We start from the raw sequence: 25620 nt of genomic DNA on the forward strand, positions 1-25620 counted from the left end.
TTCATTTACTTATTGTACACACATGGTAATAGAAGCTGCTAAAGCAATCATTGCTATTCTGCAAAACAACAAGGCACAGAAGCAGATGTCTTATTTCTGAGATTTCTCCCCCCAGGATTATTATGATTAAAGATCCTTTCCCCCCACTCCCTGGAGAGGACAAGGGGCTGCTCGCCGGAGGTTTTTTAATGACTTGGGGAAAGGCTCAAATATCCCCCCATTATGGTAATCCACCCCAGGGGCAAACCACACAAGAATATTATGAATTTATTTTATTTTTCTATCCTTGCAAAGGTAATACTCAGCTCATTAGAATATGAAAACTATACTGTCAAATTTCAGAATTACATGGATGAAGAAAATCACCAAAGTGGCATCATATCACGTGTGTTATAGTTGTATTTACTATATTGACTATATTAACTATGTTGTGTTAACAATATATTGTATAACTATATATTGAAAGGCAAAATGCTGTAACTTATTTCAGAAAAAATAATTATGTTGGCAAACCCCAAATTGTACACTGTAGACAGGTCCTAGGAAAAGAAGATTTAATTCATAGTGGACAAGAGGTTAGCTTCTGTTTTCAGCCATGTGCTATTTCAAGAATTAAACGTCATGAATAATACAGGATATAAGAGGAATAGTCTAAAGACGGAAAAGCACATTTTGATTAGGAAAGAGAATTTAAGGCTTAAGTCTTTTTTTTTTAAGGAAAACTGCCTTATTACTATGAGATAAGAAAATTGTTTCCTTCTTTTCTTCCTTGCTTTCTTCTTTTTCTTTTTTTTAACCTTTTTAATTTTGGATATTTGACCTCTAAGCTGAGATGACTGAAAATGCCTCCTCTGGGCATCAACCTTTTTGAAAGACTTTTTCCCCCTCCCTAAGGGCTATTTGTCTCTTGGAGGCAATGCCTGCATTACTCACCAAGAGGCAAGCATTTGTCCTTGCACTAAATGCTGACATCTCCTGATAAGAGGGAAGCTGCAAAGTAGAAGAATTGAAGGTCAATATGTTGATAGTGGTCTCAAGAGCATTGATGTACATTTGTGTATTGGGGAAGGGGAGAGAAGCTTGAGAGTGGGCCAGTGGGGAGGGGTAAATATTTTGTGATGCTGTCTACCTATGGGCTTATAAAGTTTACAGCTGCATTAGGAGGACAAGCATTACCATTAGCATGAAAAGTAGGGCAGACCTCAGTTGCAAAAGCTTCTAGCCATACACATAGGGCAATACGTAAACGATACACCTTATTGCATTCACCCATTCACCCTCCCCTGTTCATGCTAATTGGAAATTTCAGTCCATTTCAGAGAAGTAACACAACTATCGATCATTTTCCCTGGCACGAATCTTCCTAGAGCTCACGCACTAGCCCATGTGTCTTAGATTTACTATCTGCTCACTAGCTGGATTGAAGCCAAGAGGTGGTTCCCAAAGTTGCTGCACATTAGAATCACCTGGGGAACTCTGAGACCTCCCTGTGCCCAGGCTCCTCCCTAGACCTACTGAATCAAAATCTCTGGGGCTGGGACCCAGACACCAATGTTTTTCTTAAAAGCTCTTTAGGTCATTCAAATGAGCAGCAAAGCTTGAGAAGCAGCCCAATAACGGGAACAAACTTACTTCACACAGATAAAGTGGGGCAGTTCATATGTTAAAAGAACATGAATATATGTCCATGCCTCTCTCACGCTTTGTCACAGTTTACCCTTCCCCCTCCCCATATCCTCAAGTCCGTTCTCTAGTAAGTCTGTGTCTTTATTCCTGTTTTACCCCTAGGTTCTTCATGACATTTTTTTTCTTAAATTCCATATATATGTGTTAGCATACGGTATTTGTCTCTCTCTTTCTGACTTACTTCTACACTGTTGGTGGGGATGTAAATTGGTGCAACCACTATGGAAAACACTATGGCAGTTCCTCAAAAAGCTAAAAATAGAGCTACCATGTGATCCAGCAATCTTACTCCTGGGCATATATGTGGACAAAACTATAATTCGAAAACATACATGCACCCCTATGTTCACAGCAGCACTATTTATAATAGCCAAGACATGCAAACAACCTAAATGTCCACTCACAGATGAATGGATAAAGAAGATGTGATATATATAAAATGGAATACTACTCAGCTATAAAAAAGAATGAAATAATGCCATTTGCAGCAACATGGCTGGACCTAGAGACTATTATACTAAATGAAGTAAGTGAGAAGGAGAAAGACAAATACCATATGATATCACTTATATATGGAATCTAGAATATGAAAGAAATGAACTTATCCATGAAACAGAAACAGACTCACAGACATAGCACACAAACTTGTGGTTCCCGAGGGGAAGGGGGAGGTGGGGGAGTGATGGATTGGGAGTTTGGGATTAGCAGAGGTAACCTATTATATATATGATGGATAAACAACAAGGTCCTACTGTATAGTACAGGGAACTATAGTCAATGTCCTGTAATTAACCATAATGGAAAAGAATATGAAAAATTGTATATATGTATAACTGAATCACTTAGTTGTACAGCATAAACTAACACAACATTGTATATCAACTATACTTCAGTAAAATAAATTTTTAAAAAAGAAAAAAAACATGAATATATATATATACATATATATATATATATTTCTTTTTTTCCTCTTTATTCTGTTTGTGTTTCAAATAGGCTTTTTTTTTTCCTTCTGCAAAAAGCGTTATTGTTTCCATTTGGTCCAAGGCTTGGGAGAGGGCTCCAGGGCGGTTACAAAGCTGCCTAGTAGCTGCAGAGCAGGGCTTCAGGCAGAAGCTCTGATGCCAGAGGGGCTCCTCAGAGGCCGCTGGACTTCAGAGACTCCTGTTTGTGCTCGAGGGTGAGCCTTTCAAAGAGATACTCGCCCAGCACAGCCTGCGGACCAGCCAGCCTGCGGAGGTTGGTCAGGTGGTCGCCCATCTTGATGAGTTTCACCTGCTCCTCCAGGAAGCGGCTCTCCAGGAAGTCACAGAGGTGGGAGTCTGCGCGGGCGGAACCCAGGGCGCGCAGATCTTATAGTGCCTGGTGCAGGCTCTTCTCCCTAAGAATGGCGGCTTCCACAGCGTCCTGGGTTTTACCCCACTCATCTTGAGAAGGCTTCCGCGCATCCTGGAAGAGGGCGCGGCCACAGCACTGGTTTTGCATTTTCAAGAGATGCTGGGCGCCCTCACACTTCTCCTCAGCCAGTTGGCGAAAAATGTGGCCTGCACTGTCCAGAGTCCCATTGTTGCTGTCAAAATAGAAGCTCAGAGAGAGGTAAGTGTCCCCAGATGCATGTTGAACAGGCGGTGGACGGCGGCCTCCACCTCGATGGAATAATTCTGACGCACCTGGGAACTCGTGGTTGATCAGTGATAAGGAGCTAAGCTCAAAAAACGGTGTTGGCCTGTCCTGGAGGCTGAGGATAGCTGAGTGGCTGATTCCAAAGGTTGCGACAGGAAGAAAGATTGGAGGGTGGTCGGGGGCTGGAGCAAGGAGCGTCCCTGGGTCTGTTCATTCCAAACACTGTTGAAGCAAAAGACAGAACTGCAGGACTGCCGAGCGCACTGCCTCAAATAGGCTTTGATATAAATGAACAAGAAGTCCAAGCAAGGACAAAACTTACCCTTCCCCCCACCAAAATAGCTGGCGATACTAGAATCTAGACCTGGGAAGGGATTCTTCCATTACTTTCTGAACATTCCAAGCCACTAGAGCAGTGGTTCTCAAAGTATGGTCACCTTGTAACCAAGCAGTACCCTATGGGGCCTTCCTAGGACAGACCCATCCCCCATATCCTCTGCTGTAGTTCCTCTCTGAAGTACTCAGATAATAGTATCTCAGGCATATTTCTTGAGTTTTCAGATGCTCAAAACCACCACCCAATGGAAGAAATTAACTCCTTGATGATCATGAGCACGTAGCCCCCAGACCTTCTGGCACCTAAGGATGGATAATGTTACCTGCCCTGTGGCCTCCACATCAACCAATCAGAGGATTGTGCACGAGCTGATCACATTCCCTGGGACGTCCCTCCCTCACCTGGCCTTTAAACATGCTTTGCTGAAATCCTTTGGAGATTTCAGGGTGTTTTGGAACTCGGGCCACCCCTCTCCTTGCTCGATCCTGCAATAAACCTTTCTCTGCTCCAGACTCCAACCTTTAGGTTTGTTTGGCTTCACTGTGCTTCAGACACACGAACCTGCATTCGGTAACAACCTGACCAGTTTTACCAGCGTCCCCTGATAATGTGTCAGATATTCAAGTTTTAGGGCCCTGTCCCAGCCCTATGGAATCAGCAGCTCTGGTGGGGCTCAGTGATCTCTGTTATAACAGGCCCTCCAGATGATTTTTATTCACCTTAAAGTTTGAAAATATCTGCATTGTCAGCTGGCCAAAGCGTCCACCAGCAGGTGAAGGGGAGTGGTGCCTGGAAAAGATAGGGACCAGCCAAGGCAAGTACAGCGGCATTTGCCGTGGTAGTAATGGAGAATGCCTTTTCTCCACTGGTTGGCACAGACTAGGATCTGGGAGCAGTGGCAGGGTTATTTAGGATGCTTTACATTTCAATGTAGAGGGACCGCTGTCCTGGTTTGCCAGGGACTTCCCCTGTGTGAGCACTTAAAATCTCATCCTGGCAAACCCCTTAGCCCTGGGTTTGAAAAACGTAGGGAATAACATGAAATTTAGGGGAAACATGATCTAGGTTTTGGGCGAGTCACAAGTGCTAATTAAAGCTAAGCAAGTATGGACAACACTAGCGTTCTTTAGCCCTTTGCGGGGAGGTAAATCTGATTGGGTGAAAGGACTTATTGTTAAGAGATCTTTGTAGAAACATCCCCTTCTGCTTAGTCCGCTGGTTCTCAGTTCTGGCTAGACATTGGCATCGTCTGAGGAGATTTAAAATGATTTTATTGGTCTACGATGACCAACCGTCAGTGTGAGGGTTTTTAAAAAGTGCTTCAGATGATTCTAATGCACAACCAAATTTAGGTGCCACTGCTTAAGCTTTTGAACCGCTGCTGCATATTTTCACCTCATCTTCCTATGAGAATATCCAACTGTACTTGAGGTGTGTTTTTTTTTTCTTTTTCTTTTTTTAACTGTCTTATAAGATTTACTGTCTTAAATAAGGTTGAATGTACAGAAAATCTTGCTAGTCCATCTGGTATAGCTGGATACTTAGAATAATATAGTTAAGATATATACCATCTAAGTATTGTGACTGGCCTTTTTTTTGAAATTAACATATGCATTGAATTAGTATGTTCTCTTTTGAAGTTGTTATGTTGGGGAGCTATACCTCTAATCTGCCATTGCTAAATATCTGGACACCTCTTATTAGGAATTGCTTTTAGAAATCTTTAGGGATTAAAACCAAGATTGCTGTATTATTTGTACTGGAACCACAAAAACCTCACAGAGTTCCCCCGCTGTACCTTCTACCCCCATCTCTAACCCTTGGCAACTTCTAATCTGTTCTCCATCTCCACGGTTTTGTTATTTTAAGAATAATATGTAAACATAATCATGAATTACTTAATCTTCGGAGATCGGCTTTTCAAAATTTTTCCCTCGGCATCATTCCCTTGAAGTTCATTTCAATTTTTGCATATATTAATAATTTGCTCCTTTTTGTTGCTCGGTAGTATTCTATCATAAGATTTTATCACAATTTGTTTCAACATTCATCCACTGAAAGACATTTGGGTAGTTGCCAGTTTTTGGCTATTATAAATAAAACTGCTATGAACATTTATGTGTAAGTTTCTGTGGGAACTTAATTAAGTTTTTGTTTCTTTTGGATAAATGCTCAAGAGTACAATTACTGCGTTGTAGGGTGAATCTACTTTTAGGATTAAAAGAGACTGTCAAGCTGTTGATCAGAGTGGCTAAACCATTTTATTTTCCCACCAGTGATGTGATATAATTTTTCTATGTACTCGCCAGCATTTGATGTTGTCACTATACTTTAATTTTAGTTACTCTCTGACATCTCATTATGGTCTTAATTGGCATTTCCCTAATGGCTAATGATGCTGAGCATCTTTTCTTGTGCTCCTTTGCCGTGTGTATATTCTCTTCCATGAAATGTGTGTTCCTGTCTTCTGCCTATTTTCTAGTTGGATTTTTTTAAGTTGTTTGGAGAGTTCTTTGTATATTATAGATACAAGTCATTTGTCTCATATGGGATTTTCAAATATGTTTTCCTACTGTGTAATTTGAGTTTTCATCCACTTAAAAGGATCTTCTATGAAGCATTTTTAACTCATTTTGATGAGATCCAATTTATCAGCTTTTGCCTTTATTGATCATACTTTTGGTGTCAAGTCTAAGAATTATTCCCCTAGTTCTAGATGCCAAACATTTTCTCCTATTTTTTTTCTAAAAATGCCCTGCTTTTACATTTAAGATTATGATCCACTTTGATTTAATTTTTGTGTAAGGTGTGGAGGTTAAGGTTCATTTTTTGTTTGTTTTTGTCGAGGGATGTCCAACTGTTTCAGTACCATTTTTTGAAAAGTCTATTCTTCCTTGATAGCTTTTGCACTGCTGTCAAAAACAAGTTATATGTATTTATGTCAGTCTATTTCTGGGTTCTCTATTCCATTCCATTGATCTATGTATCTACCCTCCATCATTACTGCAAAATCTTGAAATTGGGTAGATTAATTCCTCCCATTTTCACCTTCCTTTACAAGTTGTTTTAGCTATTCTTCAGCCTCTTCTTACCATATAAATCTTAGAATAAGCTTGTCTATATCCACAAAAACCTTGAGGGCATTTTAAGAGTAATTGTGTTAAGCCTCTTAACTTGGGGAGAATTGACATCTTTATCATGTTGTGTTTTCTAATCCATGAACAAGGTGTGTCTCCCTATTTGTTTGGGACTTAAAAATTTTTCTTCATCAGCATTTTGTAATTTTCAGTCTAGAGGTCCTATAAATGTCTTATTGGGCTTATATTTAAGTATTTATTTAGGTCAGTTGTAAATGGCATCACATATTTTTATTTAAGCTTCTACACATTTGTTATTAATATATAATTTGATAAAATTGTGGTGATCTTGTACTCTAAATCATTTACAAACTAATATTATTTCTCAAGCTTTTTGTGGATTCCTTGGTATTTTCTCCATTTAGATTATCATCTCATCTTCAGATACAGACAGTTTTACTTTTCCTTATTCAGTATAATAGGATATATTACTATTCAACATTCAGTAGGATATGTTCCTTCCTATGCAACGTAGTAGGAATAGTCCTTTTATCTTTTAAATAAACTTTTTAAAAATTTAACTTTTAAATTTATGTATTTATTTATTTTTGCTTTATTTTCTTACTAGAACCTCCAGTGATATATTTAATAAAAGTGGTGAGAGCAGATATCGGTGCCTTGTTTCTGAGCTTACAGAGAAAGCATCCAGTCTTTCACAGTTAAATATCATGTCGGTATAGGTTGTTTGTAGATCATCTTTATGAGTTTCAGTATGCTCCTTTTCTATTCCTAGTTTGCTTGGAGTTTTTTTTCTTCTTTTTTTAAAATCATGAATGGGATTGGATTTTGTCAGATGCTTTCTCTGCATTAATGGATAGGATCACATGACTTTTCCCCCTTAATCTATTGGATATGGTGGATTACACTGTTTAATTTTCCAATATTTAACCAACTTTGCATAACTGGAATAAATCCCACTTGGTCATGGTATATTATTCTTTTCATATATTTCTGGATTTAATTTGCTAATATTTGGCTGAGGGTTTTTCAGCCAATTTCATAAAAAATATTGGTCTGTAGGTTTCTTCTTTCTATACTATCCCTGTCTGGTTTTGGTATCAAGGTAATACTGGCTTCATAAAATTAATTAGAAACTGTTCCCTCTACTTGTATTTCTTATCAAATCATGTAAAATTGGTGTTAATTCTTTAAGTCTTGGGTAAAAGTGAAACATCTAAGCCTGAACATTTCTTTTGGGAGTTTTTAAATGAAAAACCAGTATTTCTAATGGTTACAGGAAAGTTGAGATTATCTATTTCATCTTGGCTGAGTTTTGGTAGTTTTGGGTGTAGAAACATTGGCCCATTTCATCTACATTTTTGAATTTATAGTGTAGACTTGTTCATAGTAACTTGTCCCTCATTAACCTGCAGGATATGTCATGGTATCCCTGGTTGCATTTCTGATATCTGTGATTTGTGCCATCTCTCTGTTTAATCTTTGTCAGTCTTTCTAGATCTTTATTGGTTAGATTGCTTATTTCAAAGAACCAGCCTTTTGTTTCATTGATTTTCCCCCCTATTTTCCTGTTTTCAGTTTCATGGATTTCTGTTTCATCTTTATTATTTCCTTCTTTCTGCTTGTTTAGTGTTTTTTCCTCTTCCTTTTTTACTATTTTAATATAGAAAATTAGATTATTGCTTTGAAATATTTTCTTTCCCAATTTAGTGCTATAAACTTCCCTTTCAGCATTGCTTTCACTTCATTCCGCAAACTTTGATCTGTTATATCTCCATTTTCTTTTATTCTATACATTTAAAATTTTTTCCCTTGATGCTGTCTTTTTTACCCATGAGTTATTTGGAAGTGTGATGTTTAGTTTTCATGTGATTGAAGATTTTCCTGTTGTCTTTCTCTTATTGATTTCTAGTCTGATTCCATTATGGCTAGAGAACATACTCTCTATGATTTTAATTCTTTTAAATCTGCTAATGTTTTTTTATCGCCCAGTATATGGTATATGAGTGAATGTTCCATGGACACTTGAATATGTATTCTGCTCTTACTGAGTGTGTTCTTTAAATGTCAGTTATATCCTGTTGATTGATGATGTTTTCAGTTCTTCCATATCCTTGCTGATTTTTCTCTCTGGTAGTTGTATAAATTGCTGTGTTGAAGTCTCAAATAATAATTGTGGATTTAAAACTTTCTCCTTTTACCTTTTTCAGTGTTTGCTTCATGCATTTTGAAGTTCTGTTGTTTGGTGCACACACATTTAGTATCACGAGGTCATCTAGGTGGATTATTCCTGTTATCTTTATGTAATGACCCTCTTTGCCCCTAATAATTTCCTTTGCTCTGAAGTCTACTTTATCTGATATTAATATAGCCATTCCTGCTTTTTCTGATTAATGTTCACATGATATATCATTTTCATCCTTTTACTTTGAACTACCTATATCATGATGTTTAAAGTAAGCTTCTTATAGACAGTATATAGTTGGATCATGCTTGTGATTTTTTAATCTACTCTTCCAATCTCTGTCTTTGACTTGGTTATTTAGATCATTTACCGTTAATGTAATTATTGCCATGTCAAAGATTTGGTCTACCATGTTATTTTTTGTTTTGTCTTTTACCTTAGTTTCTCAATCCTGTGTTTCCCTTATTTTTCCTTCTTGTGGGTTACTTAAACATTTTTTAATAAGTCCATTTTAATTTAATTCATTTATAATCATTTGTGTATACTGTTTGTATAGTTTTCTTAGTGGTTGCTTTTGGCATTACAGTATACATATGTAACTTATCATAGCCTACTGGAATCAGTGTTTCATTACTTCAAGTGAAGTTTCAAAATTTTACTTCCATTTAGGTCTCTTAATATTCCCCAGTTTTAAAGTATGATTTTCTGTAGTATTTCCTTTCTCTACATTGAGAACCCCATCAGATGGTGTCATCATTTTTGCTTTGACCATCATATAGAATTTAAGAAACTCATGAGGCTAATGATAGTCTCTTATATTTACCCCATTTGTTTTCACCCATTCCATTGTTCCCCTTTTCTTTCTGAAGTTCCCAGTCTTCTGTTATTGTTTATGTTTTCATAACAGTAGGTGATATCTTGGATTTCCAGTGCAGCTGGATATGAGTTTCAGGAAACACTGAGCCTGGCTCACTTAATGCTACTGAGTTGGCGGGTTTGTATATGTTGGGCCTGTTGGCACAGCAGATGCTAGCAGATTAGACTAATGTTGATGGGACTAGTGCCACAGGAGGATGGGTTCCCATTCAGGCTATGCTGCTGCTACAGTAGATCAAGTCCCCCTCTACCCCAAGTGTGGGGCAGTGACCTGCTGCTGTCACTGCTTTGTATTAGGCTCCTTTTGCCTCAGGTGTGTCGTGGGATCCCTTGGAAGCTGCTACTGCTGCTGCTGTCAATCACAAGGTTAAATTCATTTCAGAAATACTTAAGTATAAATATATAGCCTGGCTCTTGTAGGACCTCTGTATTTTTTTTTATTGCTTTCATACAAATTATCCCAAATTTAGTGACTCAAAGCAATGTAAATTTATTACAAGTCTGACATTGGTCTCAATTGAGTAAAGTAAAAGTGTTGGCAGGATCGACAGATGAATGGATAAAGATGTGGCACATATATACAATGGAATATTACTCAGCCATAAAAAGAAATGAAATTGAGTTATTTGTAGTGAGGTGGATTGACCTAGAGACTGTCATACAGAGTGAAGTAAGTCAGAAAGAGAAAAACAAATACCATATGCTAACACATATATATGGAATCTAAAAAAAAAAGAAAAAATGGTTATGAAGAACCTAGGGGCAGGGCAGGAATAAAGACGCAGACATAGAGAGTGGACTTGAGGACACAGGGACGGGGAAGGGTAATCTGGGATGAAGTGAGAGAGTGGCATGGACATATATACACTACCAAATGTAAAAGAGCTAGCTAGTGGGAAGCAGCCACAAAGCACAGGGAGATCAGCTCTGTGCTTTGTGTCCACCTAGATGTGTGGGATAGGGAAGGGAGGGTGGGAGGGAGATGCAAGAGGGAGGAGATATGGGGATATATGTATATGTATAGCTGATTCACTTTGTTATGAAGCAGAAACTAACACGCCATTGTAAAGCAATTATACTCCAATAAAGATGGTTAAAAAAGAAAAAAAAGTGTTGGCAGAGCTACATTCTTTTCTGGAGGCTCTTAGGGGTGTTTCTGTTCCCTGGACTTTATCCGCTTCCAGCGGTCACTTGTAGTCCTTGACTCAGAGTCCCCTTTCTCCACCTACAAACCCCAAAATGTTGCATCTCTCTGATTCTGCTTCTATTAGGACATCTCTCTCTTTCTCTTTCTACAGTTGGGAATGGTTTTCTGCTTTTAAGGACTCATGCAATTAGATTTGTTCCATGAGGTAATCCAGGATAATCTTTCTATCTCAAGGCCTATAACTTCAGTCATATCTGCAAAGTCCTCTTTACCATGTAAGGTAACATATTATTGGGTTCTAGGGATTAGGGTGAGGGCATTTTTAGGAGCCATTATGCTGCCTACCACACCCTTAACAAGTGACCTTGAGAAAATTACTGAGACTTTAAAGCCTTACTTTCCTCAAACATAAAATGGAAAGAAAGATAACTAGTTAATATCATGAAAGTGAAACAGTATATATGAAATCAACTAATTCAAAAAATAAGATTTCTTCTTTTTCTTTATGATTGGCATGATTCTCAGAGTTCAGCTACTTGAAGAGTTCCCTTTTTTTAAACAGAACTAAGGAATTTCAGGGTTCAGGTGCTGTAAGATTGTCTGAATTATCTGAGTAACAATTAGCTAAGCACAGGTGTAAAGCATTTGATTTACTCCCTGGTGTCCTTTATCTTCTCATCCCACTAAATCCATATCCCTGTCTAGCTCCAGCCAGTAGAGTCAGAGCTTGTTTTACTGTTTAACTAAAATTCAATTTAAGTTTGCTCTACATCTCCAGATTCTCAGCCCTGGTTGCATATTATAATCACCTGGGGAGACTTCAAGACCTACTTGATGCCAGAGTTTTACCTATCATGGATATTTGAGGAGGGACCTGGAATGAAATGCTCTAGCTTATGGTTTGGGGAGCCAAATCATAGTCTACACTGAGCCAAATCATTTGCGAGATTACCTCTGAAAAGGAATTTATCTGTGGTGACTGATGCTCTTCCTTTGTCAGTATGCTTGTCCCTCTTTGGGGGAAAAAAGAAGGGGAAAAAACCCCCAGCGGTTGGGCTCCCTGAATTATAACCTGATGCTGTGGAATTAGTGTTGGCTCAGAGCGCACATCTTCGGATACCCATTCTCTCTCCTGCTTCCTTGCATGAGCTTATATCCTCGGGCAGTTTTTCATCCACCACCCTCTTTTGCTTCTAATCTTAGCAAGTAAAGTCTCTCCTTAATGAAACAGCATTTCATGAGACTTACTGGGAGCATAGGTCTGTTCCAGACCTATCCTATGTTAGCTAAAGCAGATATAAGTGATGTATTTTTGGCATTCATCCTTGTGGATTGGAGAGAGAAGACAGAATTTTATCCTTCAGGTGTCATATGACTGGGCAAATGGGCTCATTCCCTCTACTGCCTACCATGTAAAATACTGAGGGTGTTACCTCTAGAAGGTATCTTCTAGGTATCAAAATAGCTCAGATAAGTCATATTTCTCAGTAAAAGGTGACAAAACTATGGCTTAGGTGGTGAATTTTCCATGTCAATTTGTCTGGGCCACCATGCCCAGTTATTTGGTCAAATATTATTCTGGATATTTCTGTGATGGTGTTTTTGTGTTTTTTTAAATTTTTATGTTTTATTTATTTATATTTTTGGCTGCATTGGGTCTTCGTTGCTGCACGTGGGCTTTCTCTATTTGCAGCAAGCGAGGGCTACTCTTTGTTGTGGTGTGCGGGCTTCTCATTGCGGTGGCTTCTCTTGTTGCAGAGCATGGGCGCTAGGTGCACGGGCTCAGTAGCTGTGGTGCATGGGCTTAGTTGCTCCACGGCATGTGAGATCTTCCCAGACCAGGGCTCAATCCCGTGCCCCCTGCATTGGCAGGCGGATTCCTAACCACTGTGCCACCAGGGTAGTCCCTATGATGGTGTTTTGGGATGAAATTCATAACTAAATTTGTGGTGGACTTTGAGTAAAGCAGATTATCCTCCATAATATGCATGGGCTTCATCCAATCAGGTGAAGCTCTTAATAAAGACTGACCTCCCTGTCGCAAAAAGGAATTCTGCCGGAAGACTTACAGAAATTGAACTGCAACTCTTCCTAGAGTTTCTAGACAGCCTAATCTGCAGCTTTTGAATTTACCAAGCCTCTATTATTGTGTGAACCAATTGTTTAAAATCTCTCTCTCTCTTTCTCTATCTTTATATAGATATGGATATAGATCTAGATATCAATATCGATATCTAGATCTATATCTCTCAGTATATATGGGCACATTGTATACACATGCTGTTGGTTCTGTTTTTCTGGAGAACCTTGACTAATACAGTGGCCCATATAAATAAAAGGACGAACCCAAGTCCACCCAGGTAGAAAGTAGTACAATGAGAACTGGAACTTAAGGCCTCATGACTCATTCAGCTGTGAACACTGACCCAGAACTGGCGTCCGCACACTCTGGCCCACTGATCAGATCTTGCTTGACTCCTGGTTTTGTACATAACGTTTGGCTTGAACACACCGCATCCATTCATTAACGTATTGTGCATGGCTGTTTCTGTGCTACAGCAGCAGATGGGCAGTTGTAATGCAGACGTATGGTACAGAAAATCCAAAATATTTACTATCTGACCCTTTACAAAAAAGATCTGCTGACCCCTGCTCTAGGATGCCATCTGATTTCTGATAGCACCGAGGAGAATAATTCATGCACATTGGGATAGATTGTTAATCTCATGTCCTCCTTAGGTCAAAGATCTCTTAAATGCTCACCCTTGCAATAGCCAGCTTGGGGAGCATTGTCTGAGGATGCAGAAATTTTTCTTGCCAGGTCTTTCCAATCCACACTGCTCCCTGACTATGGTTCTTAAAACCTATTTTTTAAAAAAATTTTTATTGGAGTATAGTTGATTTACAGTGTTGTGTTAGTTTCAGGTGTACAGCAAAGTGAATCAGTTATACATGTATATATATATCCACTTTTTTTTTTCTTTTTTCAGTACGCGGGCCTCTCACTGTTGTGGCCTTTCCCGTTGTGGAGCACAGGCTCCAGACGCGCAGGCTCAGCAGCCATGGCTCACGGGCCCAGCCGCTCCGCGGCATGTGGGATCTTCGCGGACCGGGGCACGAACCCGTGTCCCCTGCATCAGCAGGCAGACTCTCAACCACTGTGCCACCAGGGAAGCCCCACTTTTATTTTATTTTGGAGTCTTTTCCAAATAGCCCATTACAGAGTACTGAATGGAGTTCCCTGGGCTAATAAGAAGAGCAGGTTCTTATTAGTTATCTATTTTATGTATAGTAGTGTGTATATTTCAGTCGCAATCTCCCAATTTAGCCTCCCTGCCACAATCCCCTGGTAACCCTAAGTTTGTTTTCTACATCCGTGCCTCTACTTCTAAAACCTGTCTATTTTAACCAACTACCACTCATTGCTTACTGTCTCTGGCTTCATGTACTTGATAATAAATCTACTTCTTGTTCTATCCTGGATGACATGTTCCAAGGACTGAGATAATATCTTATTCTACATAATTTGTCCTTGATATTGTCTATCTTGGGGTCTTCATCTATGTCCCAAAGAAGACAGTCACTCTGTCTTCTAGTACTACTACTAATACCACATTTTATGGCATGAATTTGACCCAATGCACTGAACTATCCCTTTAGAAGCTGTACGCAACCTGTCACTGGGTTTTAGCACAGGGGTAGAACTCAGATTAGTGATCATATTTAAACAAATCTACTTGACCAGAAACTTTTTGTCTCACCATTTATTACACAAGTAACTTCTGTCTTTGCATCTATGATGTAAATATTTTTAATTTCCTAAATTATCTGAAAAATTATTTAGAGCTTCCATTTCAGTAGGCATTGGAATTGCTGTGTTATGACTATTTCATTATTTTATTTCCAAGTGTTAAATTAGGCTTCAAGCTTTGGCCAAGAGTAGACAGGAAAGGGTTTCAAAGAAATGAAGAGTGGGAAAAACTTCTGATGCAAGGGAGACTTAATAAAGATTTGATTTTGAATCAATAATTTATAATAAAGGTTTGAGTTTGAATCAATAATTTATGTCATTGCAAAATAGCTCCCTGGTAAAATTCCATTCTTTGGTAATCATTAAGTACAGAAATTAACAATCAAAATATGCAGTGATCTTCTTCATTTTCTAAAAACAAACCTATATCTAGATGAGAGGAGAATTCATCTCATAACTCAGCCTCTGGACTTACGACTCCAAGTCCTGTCTTCTTTCAACCGTACCTGCTAAGTTTCTGTCTAACTTCTTGAGCATGAGGTAATGGCGTCAGCTTTCATCTCCTTCCTCAGTATATAGCTTGGTGAGTATGAGTAAGGGATCTAAAACTTGAGAACCTGGGTTCAAATCTTGACTCTAAAATTTACTTGTTGAGTACTCTTGAGCATGTTATCTGTTTTTGCCTCAGTTTTCTCATCTATAAAATAGAGATACCATTACTTCTCTCAGAGAGTTGCTATGAGGGTGAAAGAGAAAATTCATACAATGCAAGAATTTATCAGTTCTTGGAACACAATAAATACCGAAAAATAATGTTAGCCATTATCAAGGCCCCCTCATTTTATGGATAATATAGATTAGTTTATATAGGTCTAATATTTACATATGCATAAACATTTACCTATGTGTGTGTATACGTTCTTCTTAGAAATTGAGCAGTCAACATTCACATCTAAAAATCTGTGCTCTGTGAAATGTAGATATCCTGTGTACAGACACAGTGCTATAGTTATCTATTGCTACATAATAAAGAAGTCCAAACTTAGTGGTGAAATAAACAAAAATTTTAATATGTGCCCAGATTCTGTGGGTCAGCAGTTCAAACATTACACAGAGGAGATGGCTCGTCTCTACTCCATGACTGATATCTGAAACCTCAGCTCATGAGGATTCGGATGGCTGGAGCTGGAATCATCTAGATAATTTTAATTCACATGTCTGGCCCTTGAAGACTGGGCCCAACAAGGACTGTTGACTGGAGTGCCTATAGATGGCTGCCCAGGTGGCTTGGACTTCTCATAACGTGGTAGTTAGGATTCAAGATAGAGTATCCCAAGAGAATGAGTGTCCAGGGTTGAAGCATTCCACGAGAATCATGCAAAAGCTGCATGACCTTTTATGACCTAGTCTTAGATGTTACATAGCATCACTTTCATTATATACTATTGCAGGCGTTGGAGACCTTTTTCCATAAAGTGTCAGACAGTCAATATTTTAGGCTTTACAAGCCATACAGCCTCTTTTGCAACTACTTAGCTCTGCTGCTGTGATGTGAAAACACACACAAACAATACATATACTAAGGAACATGGCTGTGTTCCAATAAAGCTTCATTTATAAAAGCTGGTAGAGGCCTAGACTTGGCCCACCAGCCATAATTTACTGACCCCTGCTCTATTGTTTGAAGCCATAGAAAGCCTGCCTAAATTCAAGGGAAAATGCCCACATCTGGATGCGAAGAATGGCAATGAATCTGAGACCCTGTATTAAAACCACTACATATGGGATATTTATAAGAGGATCTGTCTGCATACCTTGTTTCTCCCATGTATGGTGGATATGATGTATTGGGACATCTTACATCTCTGTAAGCCTGGGTCAGGGTCAAAGCTGGAATCTGAACTCAATGACCTTGATTTCTGGAATAATCGGTAACTCTAATTATGATTTGCTTACACTCCTTACCCCAATAAATATACCACAAAAGATAGATTTCAAGTAAACAATTGCTTTATGGCAGAGTTTTATTAAGTCTCCATTGACTGAATTATTCCATTTTGGTTGGAAAGCATGAGCTTTTTTCTTTCCTAAAGAGATCTGCAACTTTTCAGATGTGGCATTTCATTCTACTGAGAGGATGATGTAGGTTTTTATAAACGGAAAAAGCAGGGCAGGCTGAGTTCACTCAGATCGTACTAGTGCTTACAGGAATAACCGAAACTGGAACACAGGCTTCCAGGTTTTCCTGTCCTGTGCTCTTTCCTGTAGGTGCCATTGTCTGCTGGGTCTGGCAGTAATAATTTCTGACCTTTACCTCTCTACGCTATTGTGAAGTGGTTTTGGGCTTTGTTAACTTTCTTATTAGTGTGTACTAAATTGTGTCCATAAAGTAAGCTGAATTCCTCAGGGAAGGATAGCTGTTACTGTGTTATTACTGCAAATGTTGTGTTGGTTACCTTTTTTTCTTTTGTCCAGTTGTAACCTGAACTTAAAAGTTATATTATCCGAAATGAAAGATGTGCATCTGGTAGAAAAGACTAATTTAAGAGATGAAAATTCCTGATGATTGCTTCAGTCAACCCTTAATACACACCGAGCTTCATTAGTAAATAGACAACTCTCAGACCATTCCCTTGGAAGAGGTCACGTAATCAGCCTTTGTGTTGATTTCGCGTTCTGGTCGGTAGAGACAGAACAAATTAGAATAATTAGCTGGTACAGGAAAGCACAAAGAACTTTCTTCTGTTTTTGTGATGCATCTCGTAATAAGGGTTGAAAATGAGACTGGGGGTAAGAACGTGAAACTCAGAAGAGCAAAGGAGAGAGGATATTGTTTCTTTGAAAATAGTCTTTCAGTGTTGGCCCAGAAGAAATATGAAGCTGAGGAAATTTTTTTTTTAATGATGATTTTTGTGTTAATGATGTGAGTGTAGAATTAGTAAGAATCAGGAAGCAAACATCCTTTTCCACCACGGACTTGGGAGCAAATGAAACCATAAATACTCCCTGCTCTTGGAAACCCTTTTGGAGCAGTAATCAGAGAAGGGTAAAGGCAAAGCCTCAGGGCAGAGGTGTTCAGAGCAAAGGGATAAGAGGAGAACAAAAGGAGAGTGGATATGTTTAGAGCTGTCATTTTGAAATTTACCTGCTTCTGATTCAGTGCTGCTTTGCTGCTGTGTTGGTCCAGTGGAAATCCTCAAAGCAGGAGCAGCCGTATTTTAAAATAATAAGCTTAGAACAACTGACTTTAATCCAGGTCTCTTTAGCTCAAGAGCACAGAGGAGAGTATGAGGAGTGAGGCCACAAGGAATTGTTCACTGGGTACCTTTTCCCCAAACCTCACTAACTGGGAGAAACTGACCACTGGATTATGTGCCTTGAAGGAAAGCAAATATGTTGAAAGGAAGGAGTGTGGAGCTTGTTTAGAAAGCAAGCTGTATCATTTGGTCACCTGCTGATGATAATAGCATTGGCTGAGACCTGACCGTTTACAATGAAGGCACTTCTGTAGGTAATAAGTTCCAGGAGGGCCCGAACTGAGTATGTCTGTTTCAGCATTTAGCATGGTCTAGCATCTGAGAGGCCAGTACATTATTGGCATATAGTAGACTTAAAAATGAATATTTGTGGATTGTCTGAATGAGTGGATGTGTGTGATTCACATCCTATTTGCAGGTCCTATGCCCTACAGTGGATTTTCAGTGTCAGGTTGTGAAAGTATTTATGACGGGGATTGGCATTGTTCCCTATCTAATGGAAAAAGATTACACATGAAAGGACTTTACATTGACATCCCAAAAGCCTCATAGGAATTACTTAACAAAAAAATAAAATTGGATTCTGTATAATTTCTAATTTGTAAGCTGGCCAGAACACTGGTATTTCAGCCAGTCCTCTGGTAGTTCCGATGACGTCCCCATGATCGCCCAGGCATAATCAGAATGGCTTTAGGAATTGGGAGCCAAAATCTTCCTCAGTATTTATGGCTTTGTTCGTCCATTTAAGAAAATGGACTATTGAAAAAATAGCTTCAGACACAATATGGCATTATATGATTTAGCATGAAATCTGAGAAATATAGAGGTTATCGGAAGCCTGCAGTGGTAACGTTCCCTCTGCTATTGAAGTTATTGTCTTTAAACAAAGATTCTACATCACTAATGCTATATATATATATATATATATATATATATTTTATGATATTCAGGTTAATTTCCTATTCTCTCTAAGGAAGTAATTGGTTGGTGGGTATGAGAGATGGTGTGGCTTCCAAAGGTGAAAAGTATTATTTTGTTGTAATTTCCAGCTACCTAAGGATGGGAGAGGCCAAGGACACTGCAGTCAATATATTATGTGGAGCAGGTTATATTGTGGTTTCTTTATGAACTTTTACGTGTTTATTTTCTATGCAAGTTTGTGTGCTCCTTTTTGAGTTTTGGTAGATAAGTGTTTTGTAACTTTGGAATACTTGGAGTTATATATATAACTTATATATATATATATTTTTAATGTAGTAGTTAAAGCCGTGGAGTGTACTAGTCTACCTAGGTTCAAATTCTGGCTTTACCCTATGACTTCCCTGTGGCTTCCTCTGCTCACCTATTAAAAAGGAGGATAATAAGACTGCTGTGGTGAGTTATATACTAAGCGCTATTTAAGCATTTGCTATAATGATCATGTATACTCGAAGGCAAGGAACTTGCCCCTTGATCGTCTCTGTATTCCTAGTGCTTAAGAATTCCTAGTGCTTTCCTGGTGCATTGTCTTAGGATAGAGATAGCTCAGTATAGTTCTTCTCACTATAAAGTACTGTTACGTTGAAAGTCTTTGCTTGTGTACTAATAATCTATGACATATCTGCTGAGGACAAGGAAAGGAATGGTTTTAAAAGTGCAATGGATAACAAAAGATTGTATGATGTAATGCCTTTATTATGTAATTATAAAACTAACAAATGATCATGGTAGAAAATTTGAAAATCTCCTAGACAAAAGAGACATCAACAAAATTTGGAGTAACTTTCAGAGTGTAGAGTTGTCCATGAATATTAGTGCTTTCATATTTTCCAGGACTTTAAGTAGACTCTGCTTCTTAAGAGTCTATTCATGATATTTTACTTTAATGATGTTTTCATCATGGGGACACACACACACAGAAATCTGTTAAAAAAAAAAAGACATGTAAATCACTGATGTTTCAGATAGCCACATGAAATAAAGTGAGAAAGGTCAACAAGCTGAAAGAATGTGGAGTAGCATCTCCTTAATTGCTTACATAACTCTGATAATTACCTCTTTGTGGATAAAGTAATTAATGGGGAATCTAATTCAAGAAAAATGTATGAACTGCAAGCCTTCTCGAAGCCAAGTATTTCTTTCCACAAAAGGTTACTTTCCACGGCTGTGCTTCCTTATTACCAGACAGGGAAAGAGTATTGTATGGCAAAGGATCTTCCTGAAGGAGGGTGCTTCCCACACTGATTGTCATAAATGACTTCGGAATTACTGTTGCTGTATTAGCAAAATCTTAAACTAGGATATTTTTGACAAATGCGGTCCTTAGTTAATTTTTAGAACTACAAACTGTCAGATGGCTCTGAAATAACAATTGTCTGGCTATTCTGCAGGGTGATCACAATATGGTAATGACGTTGAGGTATCACTAAAAAGCAGGAAGGTGTGAGTCTTCCTTTGGTGCCAGAGTGAAATGCGAGTTGGAGTCGGAAAAGAGGCCCACAACCAAGTGATAGAGAAGGAAATGTGAGGTCATTAGTGAGACACCAGGTTGAAGTTAAGGTGAAGAGGCATGACGAAATGGGCAACTGTTCCAGTATTACAAAGATCATCAAGAAGCATATCCATGAATGTGGTTTGTATTGCAATCTGCTGAAAAAGAGACAAATATCCTGGCCTGGCCTTCATGGAGATTATATTTTATTGATTCTGATAATAGATTATTGTTGATAAGGGCCTCCTATAAATTATAACCATGCAAAGGCAGCAAGATAATTTTTTTTCTTTATGTATGTGTTTCTCATTCCTACTCACTTCTATCTTAGTGGAAGAGAAAATCACAAAAAGCAAAAATGTGAATTCTCAGCTATTCGTGTTCAAAATAATTTTTTTTCCAAATTCCAGTGGAGGCAATAGGTTAACTGTTAAGATTTGTAAGGCTCAAAAAGCTAGATTTTTACAAAGTGTAGCCAAATTTTATTACATAAATAATAGCTTTAGAAAGAATATGTGGTGATGCAAAGTTGGAAAAAGGTGGTTTTTCTTCCGTGAATGGCTTCACTGTGTTGGGAGAAGAGGCACAGAAGAAATCAAAGTAATTAAACATGGGGTGAGTTTTCCTGATAGGGGACTCTAGTGCTTTAAAATAGACTAGATAATCCTAGGGATAATCTGAGGGTAGAACAGACCAATGCCTCATTTCCAATCTGGTACCCTGGAAGAAAACAGTGTATTTCCTTTGAGGTCTTGAGAGGTTTTTCTTCTGCTTTGTTTTGGTTTTGGTTTTGGTTTATTTTGTAATCAACCCTATTAAGGTATCATTTACATACAATAAAATGCAGACATTTTTAGTCAACGGTTCAGTGACTTTTAATTAATGTATACATTTGTATAACTACCACCCCCATAAAGATAGATAACAATTCTAAAACCCTAGAAAGTTTCCTTCCAGGCTTTTGCAAAAATATCCCCATCTCCTACCCCAAGGCAACCACGGATCTGTTTTTTATCTTTAGAGATGACTTTTGCCCAGTTTACAATTTCATGTAAGTTGAATAATACAGTAGGTGCCCTTTTGATCTGGCTTCACTTGCTCAGCATATGGTTTTTGAGATTCATTCATGTTGGGATGTTTTAAACCAGGACTTTAGCCTGGGTGGCTGATGTTGTCTGAAGGCACCTATAGGTACATCTGAGTCTCTGGCATTGTCACTGTCTGTTCTTGGCTCAGTATTTTCAACTTTACTAAGAAGCACAAGGTTGAAGTAAGGAAGATCATTGTCAGTATAATGGAGGTGAAATGGGTTCTGTTATATAATATTCTCAGCAAAAATTGACCTGCTTGGAATCATTGTGTTGATAATCGACAAGGATTCTCTTCCTCCAAAAGCCTTGATACTATATAAAACTTCTAAAGGACGCTGTCCTAGGACCCTTCTTTTAGTTTTCATATTTTGGGAAACATTTCTGGAAAATTCAAATGCTCGCAACCTGAAAGAAGCAATTATTCACCTGAAGGCTAACTCTGCTAAAGTTGAGTTGTCCGACCTTTACATGCTGATAGAACCCAAATAGCCTTGCAAAACAATGCTCTCTTGTTGGATATAAGCATATAGATTGGTTAAGATGGACGTGTATATGCAGTAAAGTGAAAAAACAGAGAATCTTTGAGTTTCCCTTGCTGGGTTTTTTTATTTTTTCATTTAAGTTTCTATAGCATATGCTAATAATTCACAGTAACCTCAGGGTAGTTTTAGGTCCACTCTTTACATAAATGTTGAAGTACTCCATACCCACCTTTTTTCTACCTTCCTTCTTTTCTTCCATCTTTCCTAACTTCTTATAATCCATTATACTTAATCCTGCATTTGCTGAGGTGACAATTAGTGTAGTAAAATACTGTGAAATTTTGCTGTTCAGAACGCATGTTGACCAAATTCTATATTGAGAAAAGGTCTGGATTTACCCAGAGTAACCCTTTCTCAGCGTCTTTGAATAAAGGGCATAGAAAGTGGGCTATATATAGTATCCTGACAGGTATGTAGAATTCATAGCAATTGCCCTCAAAGAGCTTACCTAGCGTAGATGCATATGAATGCATTTAATGATTGCTTTATTGGCAGCAGTGCCAACGTACGCAGTCTGTTTGGTTTTATATCATTCTCATTACCTGCTCTTTACCACTGTATACACTGCTAATGGCGTGGTTTCTATGGCTTGTGAATTTCACGGCCAAATAGTATGTAATTTATTGCACACTTCAGTGTAGAAGATGGAGACTCCATAACTTTTCGTGTGCTCTTTGCCCCTTTGGAATGTATTACACCGAGACCAGTCAAAGTAATAAATTTATTTCAAATGTGCGTGATAGCTAAACATCAATTAGGACTGATAGGCAATATTTCTGCTTCCAGCAACATAACAGTGTTTAAAGACTAAGTCATTGAACGTGGAGTTACTGAACATGGGACTCAGTTCACTGGGATCCTTCTTAGAAAAATAAAGGACAACTTGAATTGGATTTGTGTGGCTTATTCAAGTAGTAACTAATCAGCTACATCTTGGTGAACTTAATTTGTCACAATCGTTTGGTATTTTATTAACTCTCTTCCCCTTCTTCCCCCAACTCTCACGAGAACGGATCATGAGTATCTTAAAACATACTAAGTCGTCTTCCATCCCTGTTAATCTAACTACAAAAGTACATTTTCCTTATCCAATGCAACTTACTGTCTTTTAGAGTAGCTGTGCTTTTAATTCTCTATAAAATTAAAACCAGCAAAGAGAAACATTTTCAAGGAGCCACCACATTGTAGCGCTTTAGAAAGAAGACTTTAGAATTAAGGGCAACTGTATCATTTTATAGCTAAAGCACCTGAGGCCTAATGAGGGAAGGTAACCATCGAGGTTAGGGAAAGGGGTGGAAGATCAGGTTTCCACCTGAGAAAGAGTCTAGAGGGACTCAATCTGAGCAGGTCAAAAACTGAAATGAGGCCACGAATGTTCTGGGAAGGCTGGCATCTGGCCTCAAGTGTGGGATTCAGACAGAGAGTGGACCCGGGGGGAACTGAGCTTCTGCAGTAGGCAGAGAAGTCCACCTCATCTCCGGAAAGTGCCACTGACATCGGAGTTGAGGGGAAAGAGCAATGAATTCCAGTCCACCTGAGAAAGCAGGCCAGTCTGATTAACTCTGAATTTAGGCTTATTTCAGATACTTCTTGAGAAAGAACTTGGACAAGAGCAAGTCCCACGCAGCCTCTTTTAAATCCATGCCCAGTATTTTCTGGTGGAGCTGCTAAACCCTCCAAGTGACTCCAGTATTTTAATTTCACTCTATATTTAATTCTGACAGTTCTATGATGGATTATTTAATGGGAAAATAAGTAGGGTCACAAAAGAGTGTAAATGTATTTTACAAGATGATGATGGGCGGAGTGGAGCAGTCTGGAATGGGACACAAATAAAAAGGGATGTTGGTAAAGAAAAACGTCTATTAGAAATGGAGAGGAATTCACAAGGAAATTAGTGCCTGACACCACGCCCTTCTCTCTTCATGTTTAGAAGCTAGTTTCTAATTTTATTTTCATAGGAGATGTGCCTGTGATGAATTCTCTTTTACCGCCACACCATTTATCACATGGACATATTGTGAAGTTTGTGTGAGAGAAAGCAAGTATTAGAATTTGTCTTGTAAGGAGCTATAAACACTTCCTGGAACAATCTAGGGTAGAAGGAAAAGGAAAGGAAGGTGGAAACAAAGGAGAAAGACAGCTGATGATGCTGGAGTCTCTCGCTGGGATTTGTGGTATCTCTTTTTGAAACTAAGTACAGAAAGTCAGAACTTGACTGATTGTTTCTTGATCACGGTTTGTTTTCAGTTTTGCTGTTTTCTTGCTCTCTCATCAGTTATTCCAGCCATTGGTATGTCATTTTCAGTTTCAGTAAGCATGCCTGTCTTGTTTCCATTCGCATTATTCATGCAAACGTTGATTGAAGTGATGACCCCGAGTTATCAAGGAAACATTAGATACACCAGTAGATACATTTCTTAATTTTAGAAAAAAATTACCGAGTGAAGGTTAAAATAACTCCTCTTCAACTTGTCATTTTAAAAATACTTCTCCTAACATACAATACCTCATTGCCTAACAATGCCAGATAAATGAAGAATTCCTATGTATTCATGAATGCAGGCTAGTCTGTATATTTTTTGGCAGGTATGACCGTTACCGAGCGTAACGGCCTGGTTTGCCGGCCATGTCCTGTCTCCTAGAAAGTTGTACTTTCTGTTGTCTTTCAGTTGGTCCATTGGGTATCAGAGGTGAATTTATAAAACTATACTTCCCTTTACACTTAGTTTTTTCTTTTGTTTTGTTTTACTTGAAGTATAGTTGATTGACAATGTTGTGTTTCAGGTGTACAGCCAAGTGGTTCAGATACATGTATTTCTTTTTCAGATCCTTTTCCATTATAGGTTATTACAAGGTATTGAATATAGTTGCCTGTGCTATACAGTAGGACCTCGTAGTCTATCTACTTTATATATAGTTTACACTTACTTTGTGTGATACACGCTGGTCAGACCACATGATTATTTTCACTTCTGATATAATTTTTTCTGGTCCAACCTCAAATCTTTGATAAGATATTTTTTAGCATGTGTGTGCTCTAAATTCAACAGTAGTTATTAGAGATATGGTTTTGCACTAGGTATTCTTCATTCTTTTGTTCTCGGCCAACCAACTGAAAGTTCGCTTTTATTTTCTGGTTGGTTTGCTAGATGTTTATGACTATAATAAAAGTCTTACATTTTCCCTCATATCTTAAAACACAATCTGAATTAGCAATGGATATTGTGCTATACATAGGGGCTGTGATATAAATATAGTTTCTAACTTCAAAAACATATAGCCTAGAAGGGAACACAGACACATATGCAGCAATTATGGCAACTGCATTTGTTTACTAAGTGAAAGAGCACTGAGATGGATAAAGTGCTAACAAGGCTTGAACAGCCAAATCAGCTTCAAAAATAGACGTGCAGTTCTTTAAAAATCTTTTTAACATTTTTCCAGCTACATGTAGAATATAACTTAGCATAAAAACGGTATGGGTTTTATTTTAAGTAATTTAGCATTTTGATATCCTCATAATGAAATTAAATCCAGAAGGAGGTTTCTCTCCATGA

At 38.3% G+C, this 25620-nt stretch overlaps 1 protein-coding gene and 1 pseudogene across 4 annotated transcripts in view; both read right to left on the reverse strand.

Moving 5' to 3' along the window:
• Window positions 1–264: 264 nt before the first annotated feature.
• Window positions 265–15237, reverse strand: LOC125961670 (ferritin light chain-like; annotated as a pseudogene).
• Window positions 15238–19610: 4373 nt separating this feature from the next.
• LOC125961817 (uncharacterized) overlaps window positions 19611–25620 on the reverse strand; it is a 90849-nt gene continuing 84839 nt past the window's right edge. For 3 of the 4 annotated variants that reach the window (XR_007472813.1, XR_007472814.1, XR_007472815.1), the window contains one exon: window positions 19611–19859. The gene's annotated coding sequence lies outside the window, so the exon portion shown is untranslated. Of the gene's footprint in view, window positions 19860–19991; window positions 25357–25620 lie in introns of those variants that run through there. The other variant, XR_007472816.1, reaches the window with a different exon arrangement.

Source organism: Orcinus orca, chromosome 17 (assembly GCF_937001465.1).
Source record: "Orcinus orca chromosome 17, mOrcOrc1.1, whole genome shotgun sequence".
Classification (NCBI taxonomy): domain Eukaryota; kingdom Metazoa; phylum Chordata; class Mammalia; order Artiodactyla; family Delphinidae; genus Orcinus; species Orcinus orca.